We start from the raw sequence: 10,168 nt of genomic DNA on the forward strand, positions 1-10,168 counted from the left end.
CGACTTGGGGCTCGGCTTGAGTCCCCACCACACACCCCATGTCCCCTCCCTGCTGCTGCTGGGTTGTCCCCAGGAACAGTCTAAGCCACTGCTGTTCCGCTCCCAGGCCTATCTCCCCTCCCCCCAGAACTGACGGTCCCTCCAACACTAGGGCCCTTACTTCCCACTTTGCTCCCGGGACCAAGTGTCCACCCTGGGGCAGCTCCATGGTGCCCAACACTAAGGCCCGCCCCTGTCCCTACCCCAGCAAGTCCAGCCCCCCATCCTAGGGCACGCCCCATGAACCACCCCACCTTAAGGCCTAGTCTCCCCCTAGACAGGCCCTGGTGGCCTCCTGGGCGCGTCCCCTCCCAGCCTCATCTAAACGTTGCCCGCTCACACTGAGACACGCCCCTTGCTCCACCCCCAGCACATCCCCCTCTTGGACACGCCCCTTGCTCCGCCCCCTGCAGTCCATTGCGCACTTTAGAACACGCCCTTGCACCGCCCTCCACCCTGTGTCCCCCTAGGAAAGCCCCATCCAGCTTCTGGGCTCGTCCCCCTCGCAGCCCCAGCTCCGGGGTGCCCAACACTCAGGCCGGTCCCTGGCCCACCCCCAGCAGGCCCACACCCCCACTCTAGGGCACGCCCCGCCCTGCTCCTGGCCCCCAAGTCCCCCATCCCGCCCCAGTGCAGCTGTGCATGGCCTTGTGACCCTCCCCCACCGCCTACTAAAAGTCACAGGGTGTGGACCCTTGACTTTCTCCCATCCCCGCCCCCCGCCACAGCTGGGTCCCCCTCCCAGCGCTAGGACAAGCCAGTCCCACTCTGAGTCCTCCAGTCCACCCACTGTGCCCTGGCGTGTCCGGAATCCTCCAGCAGTGGGACCGGCCTCCAGTCCCCCACCCCCAGGGCGCACAAGATCTATGGCAGCCCCCGCCCCTTCTCTCCGGCTACCCTCCCCCCCACACACACAGACACAAGCACTGTGATGTCACAGTGACTCCGCCCACCTGCCCTCCCCGGTTGCCCCACCCCCAGCGCATCCTAGACAGCTGAGTCCCTCTGAGTCTTGGGGCAGGTGGGGCCCAGGACCCGCCAGTGACACTGGGGCGGTGGGGCGCCTGGCCCCCTGTTCAGAGGCTCAGGGACTCTCTTCTCTGCCTGCTGCACTGCATCTCTGGGGTTGCTTTGAATCCCCCATCTGTGGTTTAAAATCCTAGTGTCCCTGTGGGTATGGTCTTCCTAGTGTCCTGCCTGCCATTTGGCGCAGCCTTGGAGCTCCGGGCACCTTGGGCCAAGGCACCTGCCAACCATCAGCGACTCCTGACCCGCCGAGGACCCCAAATGGCAGGCCCCAGGCTCTGGACCCTAGATAGAGTATAGTCTATCTAGGGTTAGGTACTAGCTGAACTTTCAACATCCTTTGAGATTTTTGGAATGTGTCCCCAGAGGATAAAGAGGGGACCTCTTCTGTTTGCATGGGGTTAAAGTGGAGGGAACTTTCTTATTATAGGGCTCAGTTTCTGATTGCTTGATGAGAATCTCCAGTTTAGGTGCAGGGAGGAAATGGGCCTCTCTCAGCGTTGGTCTTGATGGGCCATTAGCAGTAGGGACTCCACCCTGGTTTTCTTTGTGCTGTTGGATTCCATGCAAAACCAGAGACTTCCCACAACTGGATAATTCTCTTGAGGCTCAGTTGGCCACATAGGAGTTCGGTTCAAGCCCTCACCAGAAGCCTGACATCTACATATGCATGGTGTATATTTTGCATGCCAAATCCTGTACATTTATTTCCTCTGCAGGGACTCCACCCTGCTTCTCCTCCTGGTATGTGGGCTTCTGCAGACCTGTAAGAAGAAATCACCGAATGCCTCGAAGCCAAACATCCTACTGATCTTGGCAAATGATCTGGGCATGGGGATGTTGATTGCTATGGGAACTTTACACTGAGGTAGAGTGCAGTTTGGGTGGTGGGGTGGTGCCTTGTGTGCAGTTTCGTGGAATAATTCACTTAAAATCCACCAGTGCAAATGAAATTTCTTAGTGCTGCAGAACTCAGCACCAAAAATAATTATTTTCCAACAATAAAAATAGGGTCTTAGCCCTCTCAAACAACTTGAGGCCCTGCTGAGTTTGTAAAAGTTTACCTGGGGCTGCTATAATAAATAACCAAAAACACAGAGACTTCAATGTAATCCAGGAACCACCACCCCTCCCCTATCCATGGAGGGCAGAGGCTGAGACCAGAGTCCCAGGCTGAGCTCCCTCCGTGGGCTCCAGGGAGGCTCCTCCTGCCTCTCTACCTCCTGGGGCTCCAGGTGGCCCTTGGCAGAACAATATAGTGACCCCTCAAAAGCTTAAGATTGAATCACAATATGACCCAGCGATGCAACCGCTAGGTTCAGACCCAAAGGATTTGAAAACAGTGAGTCCAAAAGATACTCTCATATCCTGTGTTCACAGAAACCCTGATCCCCAATATGACTGGAGACTAGGGCAAAACGCATGTCCTAGTGAGGTGTGGGGGAGCCAAGGCCCAAATGGGGGCCAAGGAGAAGGTCTGAATGGGGGTCCTTAGGGACATCTGCCTCTCATGTAACTCAGATGTCAGGATATTCCTGTGAGGACGTGTCACCTGACCTGTGAGGGCTTCCACGTGTCCACAAAACCCTTCCAAATGGAAGAGTCTGCAATTTCTTGCTTCTCTGGAGCGTGTCCCCAAGCCCCAAAAGCAGAGCCCTTTTCCTCCACGATGCTGAAAGCTAACTTTGTCTCTCTGCTTCCTGTAACAGCTAAGGGTGACGCTGAATAACAGCTCCTCACAAAACTGATTGCTAACGAAATGATTGGTTTTGTGCAAAATTAGATTATTACTAGGAATAAATGAACAAATAAGGGACACCCATTCTTGATCTTGACTTACCTACAAACCACTCCATCTCCTCCACTTCCTCGTCTCTCTCCTTTTCCTTCTCCTTCTCCTCTCCCTCCTTCTCCTCTATCTTCTCCTGTTTCTCCTCCCGTTCCTCCTCCTCAACTCTCCTTTCTCTACATCCTCCTCATCATCATCTCTCCTCTGTCTCTGACTCCTCCTCTACCTCCTACTCCTTCTCCTCTTGCACCTCCTCTATTGCCTCCTCTTCCTCCTGCTTCTTCTCCCTCTCCTCTTCCTACTCCACCTCATCTCTCCTCCTCCTACGCATCATCATAATCATCTCTCCTCCATCTTCTCCTCCATCATTCCTTTCCCCCCTCCTTCACCTCTCCCTACTCCTCCATCTTTTCCTCCTTTTAATCCTCCTTATTTTACCTCCTTTTCCTTTTCCTCCCCCTCCTTCTCCTCTTCCATCTCCTTCTTCTACTTCTCCTCTTCTTTTTCTCCTCTTCCTCATCTTCATCTCTCACTGTCCTCAACCTCCTCCTGCTCGTCTCCTCCTCCACCCCTTTTCTCCTCCCACTCCTTGACCTTTCTCCTCTTCCTCCCCATTCTCCCCTTCTCCTCCCGCCTAGCTCCTCCTCCTCCTCCTCCTTTTCCTCTGCCTTGTTTTTCTCCTAATCTTCCTCATCCTCTCCCTCCTTCTCACCCTCCTACTGCTCCGCCCTCTCCTCCTCATCTCTCCTCCTAGTTCTCCTCCTCTTAATCATCTCTCCTCCTCCTCCTCCACCTCCTCCTACTTTTCCTCCTCCTCTTTCTTCTCCTTCATCTTCTCTTCTTCCATTTCCTCATCCTCCATCTTCTCTCTTTCTCCTGTTCAATCTCCTCCACCTCTTCCATCTCCTCCTCCTTTATCTCCTCTTCATCCTTTCCTCCTCCTCATCTCTCTCCTCCTACTCCTCTTCAACATCATCATCTCTTCTCCTCTTCCTTTTTTTCTTCTCCTCCATCTCCTCCACCTCTTACTCCTGCTCTTTCCTCTCCTCCTCCAGCTCATCTCTCTCCTCTTCCTCCTTCTCCGTCATCTCCTCTTCTCCTCTTCCATCTCTTCTTCCTCCTCCATCTCCTCCTCTTCCTCCATTTCTTTCTCCTCCTCCTTTTTCTCCATCTCCTCCCTCTTCTTTTTCTCCTCCTTCTCATCACCATCATCTCTCCTCATCCACCACTTTCTCCTACTCCTCCTATTCCTCCTTCCCCTCTTTGTCATCCTCTTCCTGCATTTCCTCTTCCTCCATCTCCTCTTCCTTCTCCTACCAGTCCTCCTCCTCCTCTTCCTCCTCATCAACATCATCATCTCCCCTCCTCCTCCTCCTCCTCCATCTCTTCCTTCTCCTCCATCTCCTCCTTATTCTCCTGTCTCCCTTTTTCCTCCTCCTTCATCTCTTACTCCTCCTCATCATCATCTCTCCTTTCTCTTACTCCTCCACATCCTCCCACTCTTTCTTCTTCTCTTCCTGCATTTCCACCTTTTTAATCTCCTTCTCCTCCCTCTCCTCAACATCCTCTACTCCTCCTCCATCTCCTCATCCTCCTCCATCTCCTAATCCTTCTCCTCTTCTTCCTAGTCTCCTTCTGCTCCTCCTTCTCCCTATTCTTCTTTTTCTCCTCTATATTCTCCTGTTTCTCCTCCCCTCCATATGTCCTCCTCCTCATAATCATCATCATCATCTCTCCTTCTCCATCTCCTTCTTCACCTCCATCTCCTAATCCTCCTCCTCCTCCTCTTCATCTTTCTCCTGCATGTCCTTCTCCTCTTCCTCCTTCTCTTTCCTTTTGCTCTTTTCTCTCCTCCTCAGGCTAATATATCTCCTCTTCCTCCTTCTCCTTCATCTCCTCTTCTTCCATCTTTTCCTCCTTCTCAATCCATTCTCATCTTCCTCTTCCTCCTCCATCTCCTTCATCTCCTCCTCCTTTTCCTCCTCATCTTTCCTCCCCCTCCTCCTCCTCATCAAGTTGTCTCTGTATAAACCATGGTGGCTTCTCCTGAGGAAGGATTTTGAGGTCACCAGAGGAGTGTGGATGTGCAGCAGGGACACAAAGAAGAGAATGGGCCTGTTCCTATTTGGGAAAAAAGAAAACAACTTGAATTATGGACAGGAGATGATGGCGTCCACAGTGGACCTTGAATGTGCTGTGTCCGTGACCTGGGTTCACCTGCTGGGATTTCACTGTGAGGGGTCCCGCAAAAACTCATGAGACCATGCAAGAAAGTTCACAGGTAAAATTATTAGATTATGAGAGGTGTGACCTAGAAGTGGATTAATCCACTTGGATAAACTCACTGGGTGGTGACTGTAGCAGGTGGCATGTGGCTGGAGGAGGAGATCCCTGGGCTGTGTCTTTGAGGTCTCTATCCTGTCCCTAGTGAGCAAAGCTTTCTCTGCTTCCTGGTGCCTTGTCCTGAGCTTCTCTTCTCCTCCAGGCTCTTCCGCCATTTTGTTCTGCTCCCCTTGTGCCAGAGCCATGGAGTCGGCCAACCATGAACTGAATCTTGGAAACCATGAGCCCAAAATAAACTCTTCCTCCTCTAAATGTTCTTCTTGGGACCTTTGGTCACAGTGGCAATTTTGTCTGAGTAAAACAACATTCACAGTCTGGGGCTGGGGATGTGGCTCAAGCGGTAGCTCGCTCGCCTGGCATGCATACGACCCGGGTTTGATCCTCAGCACCACATACAAACGAAGATGTTGTGTCCTCCAAATACTAAAAAAAAAAAGACATTAAAAATAAATCCACGGTCAGTATAGTACAGGAAGATATTCTGAGAGGGAGGAACAGGATGGGACGGGACGGGACCAGACACCCAACCCACCCACCCACCCTGTGTTACAGAACTTTGCCATAATTATTATTTTATTATTAGGTGCTGCTAAATTCTGATTTTCCCTAATTTATAAATTAATATCTTCATAGGTATGTACGCATAGGGAAATAGCTATATATTGTAATATATGTATGAATATTTATTGATTACTTATATATGAATGGTTGGGTACTCTCTGGGGTTTCAGGGATTCCTGGGCCTTGGAAGGAATCCCTGATGCAAGACCACTACTTGGATACTTTCCTGGGCAACCCGGTAACTCAAGACAGAGACCTGAGTGTGGAAACCAATTCATAGGAAGAGAAGAGTGAGAAGAAGGAGAAGAAAAAGGAGGAGGAGGAGGATACAGAGGAGGAGGAAGAGATGGATAAAGAGAAGGAGATGGAAGTGGAGGAGAAGGAGCAGGAGAAGAGGATGAGAAGATAGAGAAGGAGGATGAAGATGAAGAGCAGATGGAGAAGAGATGATAATGATTATGATGAGAGACGATGTGATAATGAGGAGGAGGAGGAGATGGAGGAGGAGAAGGAGGAGGAGAAGGAGGGAAAAGAAGAGGAAGAAAAGGAAAAAGAGGAGGAGGAGGAGAGATGATGATGATGTGGAGGAGGAGGAGAGATAAGAGGAAGAGTAGAGGGAGAAGAAGGAAGACATGGAGGAAAAGGAGGAGATAGAACAAGAGGACGAGATTGAGAAGGATGAGAAGAAGAGGGAAGAGTAGGAGGAAGAGAGGGAGAAGAAGAAAGAGGAGATGGAGAAGTTGAAAGAGGAGATGGAAGAGGAAGAGGAGATGGAAGAGGAAGAGGAGATGGGGAAGAAGGAGAGACATGAGGAGGAGGAGAAGCATGAGTAGGAAAAGGAGATGGAGTAGGAGCATGAGACGAAGAAGAAGAAGGAAAGAATGAAGGAGGAAGAAAAGAGGAAGGAGAAGGAGATGGAGTTGGAGAGAAGATGAAGGAGGAATAGGAGAAGATGGAGGAGCAGGAGGAGGCAGAGAGGAGGAGAAGGAGGAGGAAGAGGAGGAGATGGAGGAGGAGGAGGAGAGAGATGAAGAAAGAGGTGGAGGAGGAGATGGAAAAGAAATTATGATGTTGTGGAAGAAAAAGAGAAGAGATAATGAGGAGGAGGAGGAAAGAGGAGGAGGAGATGGAGAAGGAGCAGGAGGAGAAGGAAGGAGGAGGAGAAAGAGAGATAATGGTGATGAGAAGGACTAGGAGGAGAGATGAGGCGAAGGAAGAGAAGAGGGAGGATAAGAAAAAGTAGACAGAGGAGGAGAAGGGGGAGATGAAGAACTACAAGGAAGATGAGAAGAAGGAGTGGGAGGAAGAGGAGGAGGAGGAGGAGAAAAAGGAGAAGGAGGGGAGGAGGAGGAGTAGGAAAAGAGGAAGGAGAAGGAGGAGGATAGGGAGAAGAAGTGGAGGAGACAGAGGACGATGAAGAAAAGATGGAGGAGGAGGAGAAAAAAGATGAGGAGGAGAAAAAAAGATGAGGAGGAGAAAAAGGAGAGGGAGGGAAAGGAAAAGATGGAGGAGAAAAAGATGGAGGAGGAGGAAGAGATGGAGGAGGAGAGATGATGATGTTGATGAGGAAGAGGAGGAGGCATGAGAAGGAGGAGGAGAAAAAGGAGAGGGAGGAGTAAGAAGAGAAGATAGAAGAGGGGGAAATGCAGGAAGAGGAGGAGAAGGAGGGAGAGGAGAAGTAGGAGGAATAGCAGGAGGAGGTGGGGGAGGTGAAATGATGATGAGGAGGAGGAGGAGAGAGGAGAAGGAGGAAAAGGAGAGGGAGGAAAAGGAGAAGGAGATGGAGGACAGCAAAGAGGTGGACGAGAAGGAGATTGAGGAGGAGAAAAATATGGAAGAGAAAGAGGAGATAGAAGAGAAGGACAGGAAATGAAGAAGAAGGAAGAGGAGATATTTGAGCCTGAGGAGGAGAAGAAAGATCAGGAGAAAGAGGAGGAGGACATGAAGAAGGAGAAGGAAGAGGAGGATGAAGAGGAGGAGGAGGAGGACTAGGAGATGAAGAGAGGAGGATAAGAAGAAGGAGGGGAAGGAGGAGATAAAGAAGAAGTAGAAGGAGAGATGATGATTATGAGGAGGAGGACATATGAAGAGAAGGAGAAGGAGGAGAAGCAGGAGAAGAGAGAAAAAGAAGGATGGGGAGAAGGAGGAGCAGAAGAAGTAAGACGAGGAGGAGGAGAAGGAGAGATGATGTTGAGGAGGAGGAGGAGAGGGAGGAGGAGGAGAAGGAAATGAAGGAGGCGGAAATGCAGGATGAGAAAGAGAAAGAGGGAGAGGAGGTGGAGGAGGAGGAGGAGAAAGTAGAGATGATGAGGAAGAGGAGGAGAGATGAGAATGAGAAAAAAAGGAAGGAGAAGGAGGAGGAGATGAAAGAGGAGGAAAGGATAGAAGAGGAGGAGGAGGAGAGATGATGATGTTGATGAGAAGAAAGAGGAGGAGCGATGAGGAGGAGGAGGAGGAGAAGATTGAGGAGGAGGAAATGCAGGAAGAGGAGAAAGAGGAGAAGGAGGAATAGGAGGAGTAGGAGAATTGAGAAGGAGGAGGATACATGATGGGGAGGAGGAGAAAGAAGAAAGATGAGGAGGAGGAAGAAAAAGGGAGGAGAAGGAGAAGATGGAGGAGGAAGAAGAGATGGGAGAGGAGGAGAGGAGATGACGGAGAAGGAGGAAGAGGAGAGAGATGAGCTGGAGGAGAGGAAAGGGCAGGGATAAAAGGTGAAGAAGATGGAGGAGAAGGAAAAGATGAAGAGGAGGAGGAGATGGAGGAGAGACGATGATGTTTATAATGAGGAGAGAGATAATGATGTGAGGAAGAGGGTGAAGAGGAGATGGTGGAGATGGAAAAGGTGGAGGAGATTGAACAGGAGGAGGAGGAGAAAATGGAGAAAGAGGAGATGGAGGAGTAAGAGGAGATGAAAGAAGAGGAGAGAAGATGAAGGAGGAGAAGAAGGAAGAGGAGAAGGAGAAGTAAGACGATGAGGAGGAAGAGATGATAATGTTGATGATGAGGAGAAATAGGAGGAGAGATGAGGAGGAGGAGAGGGAGGAGGAGTGGAAGGAATGTGAGAAGGGGGGAGTAGGAAGATTAGGAGAAAAAACGAGGCAGAGGAAGAGGAAGAGTAGGAGAAGGAGGAGGAGCTAGACGGGAGGAGAAAGAAGGGAGAATGAGGAACAGGAGAAAGGACAAAGAGGGAGAGGAGAAAGAAGGGGAGGAGGAGGAGGAGATAGAGGAGGAGGAGACGAGCAGGAGGAGATGGATGAGAAGAAGAGATGAAGATGAGAAAGAAGAGGAAGTGGAGGAAGAGAAGAGAGAGAAGAAGTAGAAGGAGGAGATGGAAGAGGAGAAGAAGGGGAGGATGAAGAGGAGGAGGAGAAGGAGGTGGAATAAGGTGGATTAAAAGAAGGAAAAGGTGGAGGATTAGGGAGAGGAGAAGAATGGCGGATGAGGAGAAGGAGGAGGAGATGATGATGATGATGATGCGTAGGAGGAGGAGAGATGAGGTGGAGAAGGAAGAGGTGAGGGAGAAGAAGCAGGAGGAATAGGAGGCGATAGAGGAGGTTCAAGAGGAGAAAATGTAGGAGGTGGAGGAGGAGGCAGAGACAGAGAGAGATAATGAGAAGGAGGACAAGAAGAAAGAAGAGTTGAGGAGGAGGAACGAGAGGAGAAAAAGGAGAAGATAGATGAGGAAGAGGAGGAGGGGGATGGGGATGAGAAAAAAGAAGAAAAGGAGAGAGACGAGAAAGAGGAGGAGGAGAGTGAGGAGATGGCAGAGGAGGAGGAATCAGAAAAGGAGGAAGAGATGGATAACGGGAAGGAGATGGAAGAGGAGGAGAGTGAGGAGATGGAGGAGGAGGATGAAGATGATAAGATGGAGATGATGATGATGATGAGAGACGATATGATGATGATGAGGAGAAGATGGGGATATGAGTAGTAGGAGCAAAGACTAGGAGGAGCAGGAGAAGGAGGAGGAAAGAAGAGAAGGAGAAGATCAAGGAGGAGGACGAGGAGATAGAGGTGGAGGGGGAGGAGGAGAAGGAGAAGGAATAGGAGATTAAGGAGGAGGAGGATATTGAGAAGGAGGTGGAATAGGAGGAGAAGTAAGAGGAGGAGTACAGATGATGAAGATGATGATGAAGGGGAGGAGGAGAATTGAGGAGGAAGAGGAGAGATGATGCTGATGAGGAGGAGAAGGATGAGGGAAAAGGAGTGATTAGGAAGACGAGGAGGAGGAGGAGGAGAAGGAGGAGATGGAGGAGGACATTGAAAAGATGGAGGAGGTGGAGAAGATGGAGGAGGAGGAGGAGATGGAGGAGGACGATGAAGGATGGAGGAGGTGGAGGAGATGGAGGAGGAGGAGGAGATGGAGGAGGAGGAGATGGAGGAGGAGAAGTTGGAAGAAGAGAGGAGATG

Source organism: Ictidomys tridecemlineatus, unplaced genomic scaffold (genome assembly GCF_052094955.1).
Source record: "Ictidomys tridecemlineatus isolate mIctTri1 unplaced genomic scaffold, mIctTri1.hap1 Scaffold_320, whole genome shotgun sequence".
In the NCBI taxonomy this organism is placed as follows: Eukaryota; Metazoa; Chordata; class Mammalia; order Rodentia; family Sciuridae; genus Ictidomys; species Ictidomys tridecemlineatus.